General features: G+C 49.7%; 1 protein-coding gene across 3 annotated transcripts in view; it reads left to right on the top strand.

Moving 5' to 3' along the window:
• CACNA1E (calcium voltage-gated channel subunit alpha1 E) overlaps window positions 1-17,156 on the top strand; it is a 210,875-nt gene that overhangs the window by 74,198 nt on the left and 119,521 nt on the right. The window lies entirely within an intron of this gene.

Genomic DNA, 17,156 nt, shown 5'->3' with positions numbered 1-17,156 from the left:
GCAAATGCAGAGGAGAGATGTATGTATGTAGGGGAAGGAGAGACAGGTGGGGGGAGAGATCCAGAGGGCGGGAAGGAGTGTGCTAGGTTTTTAATGCATTGCCGCATACATAAAGGGTCCTATGAGCAGCAGGAGCAGTGCCCTGGGGCTGCGCCAGCTTCTCAGGCTGGAGCAGCTACAAAAAGAAAAGAAAAAGCCCTTCTTGTGCTTAAAACAAAAAAGATACAAAAATCCCTGTCTGGGAGGTATGAAAATTTAATCAACACCCAGTGCTCTTAGCAATTCTGTAGCAAGCACAAATCTTATTACCTATGCAGCTATTTCTATCAGATCCCAGCCCTCTCAGCAGGGCTGCTGCCCAGAATGTGTGAGGCTCTGACTGCTGACTCTGTACCAGCAAGAGCAGCAGCTAGGGAGAAGGAGAGAGGAAATAGAGTGAGTGAGTGTGTATGTACGTACAAGAGAGTAAAAAGACTAGGAGTACTTGTGGCACCTTAGAGACTAACAAATTTATTTGAGCATAAGCTTTCGTGGGCTATAGCCCACTTCATTGGATGCGTAGAATGGAACATATAGTGAGGAGATCTATATACACATACAGAGAACATGAAAAGGTGGGAGTTGCCCTACCAACTCTGAGGCTAATTAATTAAGAGAAAAAACTTTTGTAGTGATAATCAAGGTAGCCCATTTCAGACAGTTTGACAAGGAGGTGTGAGGATACTTAACATGGGGAAATAGATTCAATGTGTGTAATGGCTCAGCCATTCCCAGTCTCTATTCAAGCCTAAATTGATGGTATCTAGTTTGCATATTAATTCAAGTTCAGCAGTTTCTTGTTGGAGTCTGTTTTTGAAGCTTTTCTGTTGCAAAATTGCCACCTTTAAGTCTGTTATTGAGTGACCAGAGAGGTTGAAGTGTTCTCCTACTGGTTTTTGAATGTCATGATTCCTGATGTCAGATTTGTGTCCATTTATTCTTTTGCCTAGAGACTGTACAAGAGAGTGTAATACATACAGGCACACGTGCACACAGAGAGACAACGTGCTGGTGTGGCATGGTAGGAAGAGTTTATTGATATGGGTTTTGGATGGCTATGTTGCTTGCAAGTGGCAAAGCAAAGTGGGTTATGCAAAGTAAGCAAGTGCCAGTACAGCCTTTATATCATCACATGTGCTGTGTATTCCCCTCTATGGACGGGAATAGTGGTGTTTATTAGTGCGAGAGGCCATTTGGCTCCAGACTAAGGTTTGTACAGAATCTTTATAGCATTGCAAGCCTATTAGCTCTAAACCCAGGGACTTACAATATCTGATGATTAAATCCTAGCCTGACGCATTCCAGTCAGACGTTTTTTGCATGCATACCTTGCCAATGGCTGAATGGATCTTGTACAAGTTTGGCTTGTATCTCAGATCTCATTGGAAGCTAAGGAGTAAACCAAGTGGGAAGGAAATTGATTTGGTAGTTGTAAAGTTGGGAACATTTTGGGTTTTTTTCACATACATACTTTAAAGTTAGGCTTCTCTTATTTTTCGTTGCTTGATCTACAGTTCAGAATCCTGGTGTGTACACATGCAGTAGGTTTTACTGTCAGGCGTACTTCTCATTTTAAAGTGGCTGTGAACCTCTGAAGCGCTTTAACATGATATAAATTTGCAAGGACTTTAGCAAGTTCCAACCTGAAGATTTAAAATCTTCATAACCTCTAAAATGACAAAACCAATCTTCTTCAAACTGGGCCCATTCTGATGCTCTCACTGAGCGTGGTCTCATTTTAAACATGTTGAATGTAAACCAGAACTGCCCCGCCCCTTGGTTCAATTTTTCCTGGGCTTTGCAGAAGCTTGCATCTGACCCTGGTCTCTATTATGCTTTGAACCAGAACCTGGATCCAGACATCCCCAAGCTTTTGTGTTCAGGCCCATCTCTAGTGAGTCACGTGTGGCTAAAACCTGCTTGAAAATGGTTTCAAACATGGGGACAGGGTCTGCTTGCTAGATTTGTGGGACGCAATACAGATCGGTGCAAATGGACTGGCCCACAATGCCATGCTGCGTGGCGGGGTAGCCTGGGCAAAGTACATATATCTTTCGCTGTTTGGGCTCTCTCCTCTTTGGAGAACTATTGGTCCTTGTGAATCCATGTTTAGGCTGGTAGAGGAGCCTTTAACATTTTTGCTCTTAAACGGCCAGCTGTTGTCCCAAAGAATGTGTGTAATCAGTGGATCAGATCCATCCCTGCTTTTTTTCCGCTGAAGTCAATACAGTTAGAAAAGAAATGAATTTGGCTCAATGTTGCTCAACCTGCCATCCCCAGCAGTTCTGCAGGGCGACAGGAGAGGGAGAAAGTGTGTGGCTACCTAGCAAGAACAAGGAAAAATATGTTTTTTTTTCTTCTTGGCTCATTTCTGGTACTTAGCACTCAGTGAAGTCAGAGCCCTGTGTTGGGCACCAAATGCTCCTGCTTTTTGCTGAAATGACACAGCAAGAAACACACGGTCTGTTGCATCCATATATTTAAAGATCTGTTCTGTCAAAAACTCCCTGCCATTCCCCTTTTATAATGCTCTTCCCTTAGGGAAGGCACTCTCTTGAAAAGTCTGAGTAAGAGTTGGTATTTTAACGGGGAGAAATGCACAAGGAACTTTGGGTTGGCACAGCAGCTCCTTTGGGAGCAGAATTAGGGGGTCTCGGGTCAGTCTGTAGCCCAGCAGCTACACTTCATTATCTAGTTCAGTGTTGAGGTTGGAACATATCACTGAGGATTCACAAAGTTGCTCTATAAATCTCCCTATAATAATTACTATCATGTGTATGTATTACAAAGGGTCTAGAGGTCTCAACCAAGATCCCCTGTTGTGCTAGGCACACACAGTAAGAGGCAGTCCCTGCCCCTAAGAGATTACAATCTGCATAGGCAAGACAAAGGTGTAAGAGATGAATTATTACCTCAGTTTTATAGATGAGGAACTGAAAGATTAAAGCCACGATTCAGGAAAGCATCTCCACTTGAGGACCGCACGTAAGTGCTTTCCTGAATCAGGGCCTAAGTGGCTTGCCCAGGATTGTACAGCGAGTCTGAGATGGAGCGGGGGACTGAAACCAAATCCCTTGAGTCCTTGCACAGAGTTGTAAATACAAGACCACCTTTTCCTCCCTAGATACACAATTGATTGACTAATATGGACGAATCATTCCCAGACCTTAATTTTAAAGCAAAGCCATCAGGGAGGCCTCTGAATGTACCAAACTTACCAGTCAACACCATTTTAAAGAGATAGGCCTGAGCCAACACCTCTGGACGTTCAGAACATTAACATTCCAAATGTTCTGACTGAATGGACCAAGCCCCAGCTACGTCAGAGACCGAATTCCGACCTAGGAACCCCCATGACAGCTGCAATCCCCTGGGACAATGCAGAACATGAAGCAAGTGAGAACTGGGGACAAAGCATTTTCTGTCTAGGGGATCTGGCTGTGAAACAATCTTCCAGGGGAGATCAGGCAAATCCAGAATCTGACTATCTTCAGAAAACGTTTCAAAGCCCTCCTCTTTGAGAAAGCTTTTCCACCATAAGTGATGCTCACAGTTCAAACACCCCATTTAGTCCCAAACTCCCCACAAAAACCCTGCTCTAAGCAGATTTCTGACCCTATAAAGGGAGAAATGCCAGGGATTCCATGAAATCTGATAGGGACTTTGCTATTGATTTTATGCAGAAAATGCTCAGATTTGATGGTGATGGGAAGCAGTATGAAGCCTTGCAGTTTGGGTCCATCTCTCCTTATAACTGGAAAATGGCCTGAACTTATTTTACCTTTTGGAAACTTATGGGATCCATCCTGCTGGAAAAGCAAAGTATGTGCTTCAGTCTGAATCCTGACATTCAAGTTTCAAGCACCCAATGACAGAGCTTTAGAGTGGAAACAGAGACACCACCCCAAGCTGTCAAGTTTAATAGATGATGAGTGCAAAGGACTTCACAAATATTGCATAATGAAAACCTCGTCAGCCCTGTAAGTATGTAAATATTAACTGCATGGGAATAGTCAGTCTGAGTTGGCAAGGCTTCAGGAGGAGTCAACTTTAGAGCAAGGATTAGAACTCGGGAGTTCCTGGCTCCTGGGTTTGTGTTCAGACCACTAGGTGGTACCTCTTTCAAACTTCCTCTGCATAATAAAAAGGCTGTGGGGAGCCAAGGAGTTGTGCATGGGGAAGGTATTAGTAATGGCTGTCAACGGAGTCCCGAGTTAGAGCAGAAGGGCCTTCTAGTGCAGGGGAGTTGTGTTCGCTCCTTTTAGAGTTCTGAGAACTAGGGCAGGGTGGGAGTCTGAACTCGCTAAACCCCGACTGCCAGCTCATTGAAATGTCTGAGTCTGAGCTGCCAGGTTCTAGGGTGATCACAGCAGCCTTGACGCGTGGGAATCCAGTCCCCAGTGAGTGGCCAGGAGGAGAGGCCTGGCCTATAGGGGAGCAACCTGCACAGACTACCCCATTTGGGGAGCTGGAGGGGAGGCAGGGGCCCAGCTGCGAGTGGAAGCAGCTAGCTATGGGGACTCAAACCCAAACTGTGCAGAAGGATTTGGGTTAGAATCGGCCAAATTTTAGATGAACAGCAGAGCCTGAGGCTGACCCACGTGAAGATTCCTAGAAACATCCCCCTGCAATTCCTCTGCTTTAGCCCCCACGTTGCGCCAACCAGAGCCAGCCACCGCCCCTACAGAATCAGCCAGAAGGATCACAAGTAAGCCATGAAAGGGTCTTCCTCCAGTGCCAGAGCTGGGATGGCTGCCTCCACAGGGCTTCCAGGTCCTGCCAGAGTGAAACCGAGGGAGTAAACTTAAGTCCTAAATTCAGATCCCCTTGAAAGTAGGAGGAACCTGCATTTTGCCTACAGTGGCCAACTGTCAGCTCAAAGGAGAAAGTAGAAACTCAGCAGCTGAGCACAGCATCGCTGGCTCTGGGGCTCTGGCAGGACCCTGACTCTCGAATCCTCAGAGTAGCGTGTGTATTCTTAGTCATATGACACCCATAATTGACCCTCATGCCACAGCTATGTACTCATGCCTCAGCGGTGCTCTGTAGAGCAGCAGTCCAGCTCCCTAAGAGCCAGCAGCCCTTGTTCTGCAAAGGAAATTTACCAATTTCCTTGTTAAGCTAATTTAGAAAAGCAAAGCATTTTCATTCAAACCATGTACAGTAACTGGGGAGCCGATGGATGCCAGGCACCAGCAGCCAGGAATAAAGCACGGCCATGCATACAGGAGATCAGATTACAGCTATTAAAGTGAAGAAGTAAAGCTGCTTCCTTATGGACAGCTCTGCAGCGCGTGGCAGGGTCTTTGGGGCTGGGAGGGGGGGAACGTCGTGACTTTTGCTTGTAATATACCAGTCATGATGGTTTTTCCTACTTGGTCTCATTTTTGTGTGCTCGTCCATCCATGTGTCCATCCCCCTAAATGGGATCCATCTTCCTTGGGGATGTGTTACATGTCAGGACAGGCCAGAGTGGAAGAGGTTTGAAGATGAGGTGGTAGGCAGCACTCCAAGTGAAGATTGTAGAGATGGGTCTGAGCCATAGAATTCAGACCTGGAGCCCAACATCTCCAAAGTTTGGGAGTGTTTTGCCCAATTTTGAGAGAAGACGGAGTTGCAAAGTTTGGGACTGGATCTTACTCTTGAGGTGCTGGTGGTTTCATACCCAGTGTTCCTGTTTGGGCTGATTGCTAGAAAATACCCTTCCTCTAAATGAGATGTCATTATAAAACCAGCTGTGAACTTTAAGGCAGACAGACTTACGCGGGTGTTGGACAAGAGACTACTGGAAACATCTGCCTTTCTCTCTTCCCTCAAATCCTCTTGTTCAAATGTATAAACGGGAAGGGTGAAAGGCTGTGGATCTCTTTAGTGGTGATTTTGACCTTAGCGAATATCCTTAGTTTAAAACCTTTCTTCTGTTACTTTTGCTTTATATGACACTAATATCCCTCCTATTGTGATGAGATTATACAAGAAACTCTCCCTCGTCAGCCACTTCCACCTCACTTTGCCCTCAAGCCAGGCAAGTATTTGGCATGTCAACCTGCTGCTGAGTTTATTTCTGACCTGGAATGAGATTATCTCATGTCTGAGTGATGCCATAGTGTCCTGGAGAAATCCCCCTCCTCATTTCTAAGCCAGACTTTGAAATGCCCCAACTAGAGACAATCCCTGTGGAATCTTTCTCAGGTTTCTCACCAGGCATACTGGAATGAGATACTCTGGGCAGATCTCCAGCCAAACTGGATGTAGTAATTAAAGATGTTAGTTAGTTATTGTAATACTGAGCCTTAGAATATTACTTAAAGGCTCCCCGCATCCTGGGACATCACAGATGCTACTTATTCATGGCAGCAATTGTGTCTCTTGCTGGAGTTATTCTTGTGGACAGGTGGTAGCATTATTGCCAGTAGCATGGCAGTATTAATGGGTCTCTGTGTGGGTGAATTTGAGACTGGGTGGAAAATTCCTAGAGGTCTTGCCAGAGGCATGAAATGAATACAAGCTCTCCAGCGGCCCATGGCAGACATGACTAACCATGAGGTTTTCTTTGCAGAAAGGTACAGATTGGCACAATTATAGGCCAAGTTTGTGTACACATCATTTTTTTCCACCACAGCACAATCTATTCCATGAATAGGTCATGGAAAGCTGGTGATGGTAATGATTGTATGTTATACCAATCAAACTCTGTGCATCTTTGGCCTGGATTCCAGCACCAGTGAGTGACTATCTGCTAATGTAGACAAGTTTGTGCAGGAGGGTCCATTGCATACAGGCTGCAGAGACTTTTGCTTGTGTTTTGGGGGGATAGGTGGATTTGGCTACTTTTCTGGTCAGGAAGTTTAGGCTATAGAAATTCTGAGGCAGGGACTGTCTGTCTGTGTAGGCCCAGTGGAGTCTTGATCCCTGCCTGGGGCCTCTAGGTGCTACCGCAGTACAAAAAGTAACTCAGAAAAGGAACAGAGACTACCTGCTAAAATGGCACGTTTGTATTTATTTTTAGGTAGGAGAGGGTCCCTCCACCCATGGCAGGTGCATCCCATATGAACACAGATCGAGGAAGGATACATGTAGGTTGCAAAATTGCTCTTGAATTCCACTTAATATATTGATTTCTTTGGATTTTTAAAAGCCCAAATGAGGCCTTATTTTATATTCTGCATGTCCCTTACAGTTAGTTACAAATGCAATCTCAAGAGAAGGGTTCCAGCAGCAACCCCACCAACTATGGAGGTAGGCATAGCTAATAGAACTGTACAGGGTTCATGTAAATAAATCCCCATCCCCTAGACATCCACTCCTCCAACAGCGATTTCCTCCCCTGGAAACTGAATTAAAGAGACTAGACTTGCAGCGAGCTCTGAAAGGCAACAGGATTGGGCTCTTTCTGATCAGAGGGTGAGCACATGCCAAAGGCCCATGTGAAGACCACCCTGCGAGGAGCCCCCTTTCCATTGCACTGTAGGGGATTCTGCTCAAGCACTGTTGCGCAGCTCAGCAGTGTTAGCATGACACAGGGAGAGGGTCAGTCAGGCCATTTATAGGTCCATGGCTAACACCCAGAGAGCCAGTGCAGATCCCCAAGCTAAGTATCTGAATCCAAAAATCCAGTGCTAAAGACAGAGTAAAATTTGGAGCTGGTGGGGTGAGGGAGTGGGAGAGAAATGCTAACAAAAATGAAATACCATGGTGAAGGCTGGTCCTGATTGATGCTGAGCACTCCCCGCTGGCCATGAGAATTGCAGGGGATCAACCCCAGTCAGGATCAAGCCCGTCTCACGTGTGTAAATCAGCCCAGGCAACGTTCTGTGCTAGCACTAGATTCTCTTCCACTAGAAAACAAGTTACTCTTTCTTCTTTAATTGAAAGGAAAAAAAGTTAAACTTACAGTGCAAAAAGGGATCAGAACCTAAAACCACCATATTCAGCTAGCCCCTAAAAGCGTGTCCCTTCTCCCTCCAGCCTACCAATCTTCTCTCAACCGTCACAGGCTGCTCGGCCTGTCCTGGGCTCGCTTTTCTAACCACTGTCTTTGCACATGAATCATTGATGTTTGCAAGGATTATATTGTAGATCGAATGCAGATCATTTGGGTTTGGTGGAGACATGACAGCACGTGTCAAAATATCACAAACACAAGAGGTCATATGGCTAGGGTTAGGACGTGCTTGGTTTCCTGTCGTGATGGGCTTCAGTTGAGAGGTGTGTGTTTGTAATATATGCACCGCAGTCCTTTATTATCCTGTGAAAGCTGTGCTTTTGTAGCAGTTCTCTCTGCTAAAGGGCCAGAGAAGGAGCTGTCCATTTCGGGCTCAGTCCTGCGAGATGCTGAGTGCTCTGGCTCAGATCTAGCAAAACACTGAAGCTCCTACGTACCTTTAAGCACCTGAGTAATCTCAGTAACTTCTGTTTAAGGATGGGTGTAAGTGCTTTACCGGGGGAGAGCCAGGTTGCTCAGCACCACGCAGAATGGAGGCCTCAGCTTTGCCAGTAGAGGAGGTGAGCTTCAGAGCTGCTTGACCAGAACTTAGATCTTGTTAATGGCTGTAAGGATGATGACAATGTTATGTAGACCTGAGCAGCCGCCACGGGGACTACAGCTGACTGGAACCTTTCTGGCCCCCACTGTGTGTGTTGGCAGCTGCACTGGCGCAAAGTGAGCGTTAAACCTCAGTGCTAGGGAATCGCCCCGACTCGGCCCTTGCAAGGGGACCCTGTCCTGGTACAAAGCAGGTGCAGTTACACCAGTGGGCTGTGTGAGACAGAGGGCTGGCTGAGCCAGTAAGGGGCGGGCAGCGGCTTGGGGTTGGGGAGCACAAATCCATCCCACATGTATCCCCCAGCTGAGGGCCTTGGCAAAACTGGTGTGAACTAGGGGAACTACGATGCTACTGTGCTCCCCTTGAGATGGGCTGGGATCCAACTCAGCAGCAATATCTAACAAAGCCATGCTCCGTTTCTGCCCCCTGATGAGACATGCCCCATACCCAGTGCCAAAGCAGCTGAGCTGATTGCTGGTGGGTGAGGTGGGGTCCTTGCCCCGCCCCCGACGGCCAGTGTTTATCAGGAGGGGGAAGGGGCATTGCAGGTTAAGATGTGGGTATGGCACTAGTGCAGATGTGGGGGGCCTTACGGCGGCTGTGATGAGAGAGGGAACGTGGTCCTAGGGGAGCTGTTCCACTGTGAGTGTATTCAGACTTTTCCTTGGGAAACGCTTGTGCCCATTTTCAGGTGCAGCAAACTGAGATTCTCCTTTGCCCATGTTCTCCTCTCCCAGTTCCCTGAGCAGTGGGGGCAGGACCGTCAGACTAGAGATCACCTTAATCTTGCCAGGTTCTGCCACACCTGCTGATAGCCCTGGCTAGGCTGGGATATCTGCAGAGGGGCTGTCAGAGCAACGTCTCAGGGCTTCTGAGGATGAATTGGAATTCCTTATGTTTGGGACTCAAGGAAGAGCAGTGTGGTCCCATGGAGAGGGCACTGACCTGGGGCTCAGGACCCCTGGGGTCTCTTCCCCGCTCAGCTACCATCCACCCATATCAGACACTCCTCTCTGGTACCCCTCACAGTCTAATGTATTTATCCTCTACAGCCCTGTGAGGCAGGGCAGGGCTATTGCCCTGCTACAGAGGGAGAAGAGAGGCCCAGAGAGAGTGACTGGCTTGCCCAAGGTCACCCAGGAAACCTGCCCTGCTCCATGGCCTTGGGGTGAGTCCTTCATCCTGTGCCTCGGTTTCCCCAGTTTGCATAAGGCCAATAATCCTGAGCCACCTTTATACAGCGCTTTGAATTCCACAGATGACAACGTGTTCTCTGGGCGTTATTATTAAGTAATAATCCTGGTGAAGTCGCTTGTAATCTGCAGCTGAATGCCGCTCTATAAGGTTGCAAAAAAAAAAAAAAAAAAATTCCCAGGGTTCTGAATTCCCTGGGAAGCCTCGCTCCAATTGAACTCCCATCTTTAGCCTCACTAAATCTCTTAGCTGGTTTCCAGCGGCTAGAGAGGGCTGCGCTCCCATGCGAATGTTCAGCGTGCCGTCTGAGGTCTCTTTTCAGCGAGTCAGTCAGGGAGCAGGATGTGTTGCGTTGTTGAGCTGAACAGCTATTTTTATTTCCCCAGGGGATAAAGTAAATGCCTTTTACTCAAGCGTGGGCCGTGCCCAAGTACAGCGTGCAACTGCCATAGAGAGTGTCCGGCTCACCAATCAAAATCTTTCCCTTATTGTCTCCAACATCCTTCTCGTTCCCCTGCTCGGTCTTGACCCAATTTACAACCCCCGCCCCCAATTCCATCTTCCCAACACACTGTATGTAGTTTGCGCTAAACTAGCTGTGGGGGGGAAGAGAGAGTGCAAATCGTGGGGAGAGGTCTATCTAAATCTCCCCTCCTCTAGGTAGTTTTAACTCACCCTCCATATCAAGTGCAGGACATGTGTAAATAATACAAGCAATCCGTCTTGTTCCCTGTGTGATCCTGCGCGGTTCTGCTTGCTTGGTCGGGAATGTTTGCTCGCTGTCCTTGCCAGCCACAGGGAGCTGGTGGGAGGAAGCGTTGAATGATGAGGCAGAGCTCACCTTGTATTCTGATGGTGGGGTGATCCGCGGCCAGGCTGGTAGCTGGTGGAAGGGAGTTTGTAGCTGTGGCCAGCTGCAGAGAGAGCCCCGATCCATCACCCAAAGTGTAGTTAACGTCAGTATACCTAAGGCACAGAGCTGCCATGGTCCTGGGGAAGCAGCTGACCCCTGAGATTGCCAAGTCCCCATGTGCTGGGGACTTCCAGGAGCATCTGAATGTGGAGCTTGCTTGACTTCGAACCTGCAGCCCGGGAGTGTCCCAAGGCTTTGTGACAGTGACTCCTCCTACCACGCCTCTCCCTCTTGGGATGCTGAAGCCCCAGGGCAGTCAGGCAGCACTGGCATGGCTGGAAATCTTTTGGGCACCCAACTGCCCCCTGAGCCCATAGGCTCCCAAATGCCTATCTGCACCTGGCCAAGCTTTTGAAGATGTTTCCTTTAGCCCCTCTATGCCTCAGTTTCCCTGTCGGAAGAACGGGCGTAATACTTTATAATGCGGGGGCGCTGACGAGTGAGCGTAAAGCAGTTGGAGATCCCCTGACAGAAAGGAGGGTGGGGGAAAAAGCCAGGATCAATCTTCGTTAAAGGCTCTCGCTGACCTGGGACTCCACAAGCCTGGGCATTGCCAGAGTCACTTTGCATGTCAGAAGGAAGCTTGTGTGGTTTGTCTCCAAGTTACTGCATTTCTTGTCTCCCTCCCCCTTCCCCCCACCCCGGCTCCCTGTCCCTTTGGCACGTCGGGCAAACACTGTCTCCCTCCAGCTGGTAAAGTCCATGGTGATTTTTCATCTCTGCTCCTGCTCTGAAGAGCACTTCAAACACAGCTGCAGATGCTGCCGGCGGTGTGGCTGGAGCGTCCTGGCAAATCCATGAGAGGCTGGCATTTGGGGGAGCAGCAGAAAGACTGGAAAGGAGACTGCTCAGTGGCCTGGCTAATTAGAACTGGGGACCTGGGACTTCTTGGGAGGGGTCAGGCCAGATGCTCTGGGTGATTGGGAAAGGAATAGAGAGCTTCCAGATCAGGGGTGAGAATCTGCCCCGGGTCAGTAGTGACAGAAAGTTCTTACCTATTTGCTATTGAGTCTGTTTCCCATTTAACGGGTGTCTGTCGCTCCCACACATGTGCACCCCTCCGGCACTGACATGCAGAATGCCCGGATATGCCCCCTGCCTAGAGGAGTGTGTCCTCCTCCATGACCGGAGGGGGATGGCTGCATGGCTGCTGCCCATGCTGTGCCTCTTTGGTAGATAAAGAGAGGACTAAAGAGTCCAGCACTATAAATCTGGCACTGGCCCCCCTGCAGTCAGTTCACATAAAAGCATGAAGGAAATAAACCAGCCAGTCCCTTAGGCTGTGACCTGGAACCCAGTTCTTCTTGGCAACTTTGTCCTGATCTGTTTTACCTGGAGTCAGAGTCCCCAGCACTGTCTAGGCCAGGTGCATGATTATCTAGGTCATAGTAGTGCATAGAGGCCCCACTTGAGGTCAGGGCCACGTTGTGCGAGATGCTGTCTGAAAACAGAATAAGTCAGTCCCTGCCCCAAAGAGCTTACAGTCAAAATGGGCTAGACAGAGAGGGAAACAGAGATGTGAAGTGATTTGCCCAAGGTCACCCCATAGGGCAGTGGCAGAGCTGGGAATGAACCCTAGTCTAGTCCCCTACCCACTAGGCCATGCTGCCTTAAGCATCTAGTAATGGCCAGGGTGTCTCGTCATCTACACTGGGGTGGGGGAGAAGGTGGCTTAATGCAAAAGGCAATGTCAATATTAGGGATGAGTGAAACAGTTGTCACCCCAATCTCAGACAGAACCTCTGTGCTTTCAAGCTTTGATAGATTTTGATCAATTCTGCCCTTCGTTGTGATTCATTCCTGTGCACCGTTACCTTTCCTGGTTCTAGCTGGGGCTGGGAGTGGCTGAGTGGGCCCAGATGAGGGGGCATTGGTAGGGATCCAACCACTCTCACGTTCAGCACACCCCAGACTCCTAACTTCCCAGAGGTTTGCTTCTATCAGTCGTTGTGGTTCCTGGAGCTACCACCCAACGCCCGTGTCTACCCTCAGATACTGCCTCTCGTTATAGACTCATGAATGTCAAGGCCAGAAGGGACCATCATGATCATCTAGTCTGACCTCCTGCACATTGCAGGCCACAGAACCTCACCCACCCACTCCTGTAACAGGCCCCTATTCTTTGGCTGAGTTACTGAAGTCCTCAAATCTTGATTTAAACGCTTAAAATTACAGAGAATTCCACCATTTACATTAATTCAAACCTGCAAGTGATCTGTGCCCCATGCGGCAGAGGAAAGCGAAACCCCCCAGGGTCTCTGCCAATCTGACCTGGGGGGAAATTCCTTCCCAACTCCAAATCTGGCGATCAGTTAGACCCTGAGCATGTGGGCAAGACCCACCAGCCAGACACCTGGGAAAGAATTCTCTGTAATAACTCAGAGCCCTCCCCAGCAAGCTCCAGTTAGGAGGCAGCTATCTGGCTTAGCCCACTGCTCGGGAGGGTTTCACACCAGCTAAGCTTTGTGAGGGCCTCAGGCTGATTCCCACAAAGAACATGTGTGAAGGGGGAAGCTTGGACGGCTGGGAAGCCAGCTGAAGGTGAGATTGCTTGTTACCATGGGGGGTGGGGGAGTGGGAGCTGTTATGAGAGTTAGGCCATTGGGAGGAATCATGATGCTTGTCAGTAGGGGCAGGGAAGGGATGGCTCCCCAGATCCATCTTTCCAAGCCATGGTGAGCAGCAGGGCACAGGGACATGCTGGGAAGGGAGGATACCAAGGGAAGCTCTCAAAATGCAGGGCCTTTGGAGAGACGTGTGAAGGACTGGAGGGGGAATGAACCTCTGCCTCGCACCCAAGCCCAGCCTGGCTGAGGGCAGATGCCTTTGGAGAGATAGGAGCTTTGCTTCCATTTTTCCAGTGCTTTACGAACTGGGCTTCTCCTCTCATCTGGCTTTGATTTCGCGTCTTCCCCAAAGGACTTGGGAAAGGCAAGAGACGCCCCTCTTTGCACTGCCTGCAAAGTGTGGAGAGACACGGGTTCTAATCCCCCCTCCGCCACCGCCTCCTCATCCATCCGCCCATCTCTCCCGCGCTCCTCTCCGGAGGTTAATGTGATAATTGCCATGTGTGACTGTTTACTTCAAGAGGAGGTGGCACCGCCCCCAGCTGGGCAGGTTCGTCAAAGAAAACATTGCCGCTGCGTCACGGCTGAAATTGCTGGTAATTGAGACCATTTTCCCGGCACAGGTGCACCACCGCCCCCAAGCTGCTTTCACCGTCTGTCATGATCCCCCTCTCGTTTGTGTGTCACTCTCAGTAATTAGAGTCTGCAGGTGAGGAAAGCGAGGCAGAGACAACAAGAGAGCGACACAAAGCCTGGGAGCATCAGCAGGCAGGTCTTAGGGCAGAGAGACAGGCAGTGACTGTATGTCACTTGGGAGGGATCAGGGAATGGGCTGTCTGCCTCCGTGGCAGGAGACGGCCGGGCAGCTGGCTTGGAGAGGAGCCTCCTTCTGATTCGGGCGTGTTTTCCACCCACTTAGCACTGGAGAAACGGCTGTCGGGTGCGGGGCACTGGAGTATTAGGCCCACGTTCGTGAGCGGGAGGGCTCCTGGACGGTGGATGTAGTCCCATCTGGCCCTTTTTTACTACCTCCCAGCACTCAGTGTCACAGTCTGTTCTGGGCTGACGGCAGGAGCTGCTTCAAAGCCTTGATTCAGTCTTTTCAGGAGCATTTAGTGCATTTGAGTCTCTTTCAATAAAAGCCTTTGGGAGGCAGGGCAGGGCTGGGGGGCACAGAAAGTGAGGAAGCAATGTCACAGCTCAGGGGTTTTAGCCAGCAATTTCTCATCTCCTGTTAAGAGGGTTTTCCCCCCCCCCTTGCAGATTTTTTTTTTTTAGGCCGCTCTTCCAGTCTTTGGAGATTACTTTTCTTTTTGAAGAGACTCACGGTGGTCCCTACACTGGCCGATCTGGAGATGCGCTGCTGATGACTCAGATGAAGATGAGGGCTTAATTAGCGTTAGGAAAAAAAAATTTGTTCATTCCAACAAGATTGATGCCACCTCCCCCAGACGGTCACGTTCTGCCGCATCACTGCTCGGGCCGGCGTCATGCGCAGATGACTTGACAAGAGGACGAATGGGAACTGGGAAGTGGCAGGGAGGTGGAGAGGGGGCACTGCTTTATTAAAAGGCTCAGTGAATAATTGTATTGAGATGTCATGGAGCGATGCTCGCTAGAAGCCTTTTAAGCTGATACGGTTTGGCCCTGTGGTTAGTGCTCTCCTGGGTGCTGGCATCTTCTCTTTCTGTTTCTCTGAGTCTCACCAGTGAGGCTGTAATGCAACACGGTTGATATGCTATTAACAATGACACGGTCAGACTAGACGTATGCTTGGAATAACCCCAAACTGGAAGGACAGATGGCACTCTGGGACTGGTGGAGGAGGAAAGGGGAGAGGCACAACATTTCAGCCTGGGTTTGGCACTGTGAATCCCTGTCTGTACCGAGCGAAGAGTGCCAAGAGCGTGCTACCGTCGTGTGGGGCAGGGGAGGACGACCTGAGATCCCCTGAGGTGACTGGCTCAGGCAGACGCTGTCAGCTGTCAGAGTCTCTGCTGCTTTTCAGTTGGGGGAGGCCTTCTGAGGGGTTCTAGGTGATGGAGTGGGGAAATGGCTTCCGAATCTAAACTCAGTGTGTGAAATGAGCTGGCTGGCCTTGGTCCTAGGTATTCACCCACTTTCTCAGCTCACTGGCACCATTGTCAGTCCCTGTGTAGGAGAGGCTCAGCCCTGAAATAATGGGTGATTGAGGTATGTTATCAGAAACAACAGGGCTGGAAGAGCAGAGGGTCCTGAAGGTCACGATGGAGATGTATTTATACAGCAGTTTTGAGGGGGCTGGCCCTGGAATAGCAAGGAGATGCTGCAAGTCAGCCTTGAGGGGCGCCAGCAGAACAGTGTGACAGGGCCAGGACTGGAGAAGCAGAGGCTGCTCTGTGGGTCAGGCTGACAGAGCTGTGTGGGTGAAGTTTACACGGCACTTGTCTGCTCCATGCCTGGCCTGAGCCAGCATTATCAGCTGCACATCCGGAAGAGCAATAAATGAGTCAAACTGCCACCTTTCTCCCTCCTCTCAGACAGTTCTTGTCATCAGTCAATTCCTTTTGGGATAACGAGGAGAGGAGCAGTGTGTCTGTGCCCGTTCCCTCCTTTGGCACAAGTCCTGGCTCCATGTTCCAGTCCAGAGGAGGAAGGTTGTGTCGGAGGAACGCTAGAAGTCCCAAGCCAAATTGAGACTGCTGCTTTCTTGCCACACTAGAGCAGAGAGCACAGAACTGCAGGAGAGGTGGGGAAGAGAAGAGAGGTTCTTGGTTCGTGTGCATGGGATGACCCATTTTAGGGGAAGGCTGGGGCTGTGCCCGTTCTGCCCCTCGGAGGGCAGCATTTGCAATGTGTAAGGAGACTGAGAACCTCCCCTGGTTTGCTTATAATGGAGCAGATTGCAGCTGCCTTCTCTAGTATGCCAAGGCACGGCCTGCTGAGACATTCTGTCTCAGGGTACGATTCTCCATCCTTTATTTGGATCAAGATGAAACATTGCTTGGTAGGACTGGTAGTGTCTGTGGCCATACTCCAGCTCATAGGCTCATAGACTTTCAGACCAGAAGGGACCATCGTGATCATCTAGTCTGACCTCCTGCAGCTAAATTGGTGCCATTCTCTCCAGTGGCCCATGCCTGGCGTGGGTTTCCAGCCGCATTAGTTCTATTCCAGGAGACACAGACATGAGCGATATTCATTTGTTTGTTATTTGACTTGTGCTTCAGTAAGGCAGTGCAATAGCCAAGGCCCCTTGTATTGTGGGGTGAGGCCCCCTAAATTCTCTGGCACAGCCTCCAGCCCACGGCCTGCAGTATTCGTCCCCTTTGCACCCCAGCCCAGCTCAGCAGACAGCCTGCTGCGAGGAGCCAGCCCAGCTAATGAGTCAGTTTAGCTCCCCTCCCTTCCCTTGGGACGTGGCTGGAGGGAGCGGCTTGGGGAGAAGCACTGGAGCAGAAGCAGAGGAACTGGGACTCTGGAAGAGTTTGCATGCAACCCCCCCAAGTGCCCAGCTCCTGATGTTTGTGTAAAGATTTGGGATAAAGACTCTTCCTCCGCCAGAGCCGGGATTCTGGCTTTATGCCACGGTGTGCAGTGTCAGAGCAGGCACTGAACGCTCTCTTTCCCTCCAGGCAGGTGTGGCTCGGCATGCAGATCTTTGAGCATTGACTGTCCAGGAAGCTCATAAGCCAGCAGCAGCTCAGTACCATGTAACTTGTTCTGTGCTGGGCCAGTTCTAATGCTCACAGCTCCAGTTCCCTTCTCAACCTCGCCACCACCTGGCCCAGCTCTGAGCCCAGCCCCTCAGCCCCACTGCAGGTGACTGCTGCACATTCCCTGGGGAAACAAGGGCAGCTGAGCCAGTTTAGAGCAGCTTCCCTCCCACACCTCAGTTCTCCTTCTCAGGCCTGCTGT

Source organism: Emys orbicularis, chromosome 8 (genome assembly GCF_028017835.1).
Source record: "Emys orbicularis isolate rEmyOrb1 chromosome 8, rEmyOrb1.hap1, whole genome shotgun sequence".
Taxonomy (NCBI): domain Eukaryota; kingdom Metazoa; phylum Chordata; order Testudines; family Emydidae; genus Emys; species Emys orbicularis.
The sequence above is the reverse complement of the archived record's forward strand: the minus strand, read 5'-3'. Positions and strand labels throughout refer to the sequence as shown.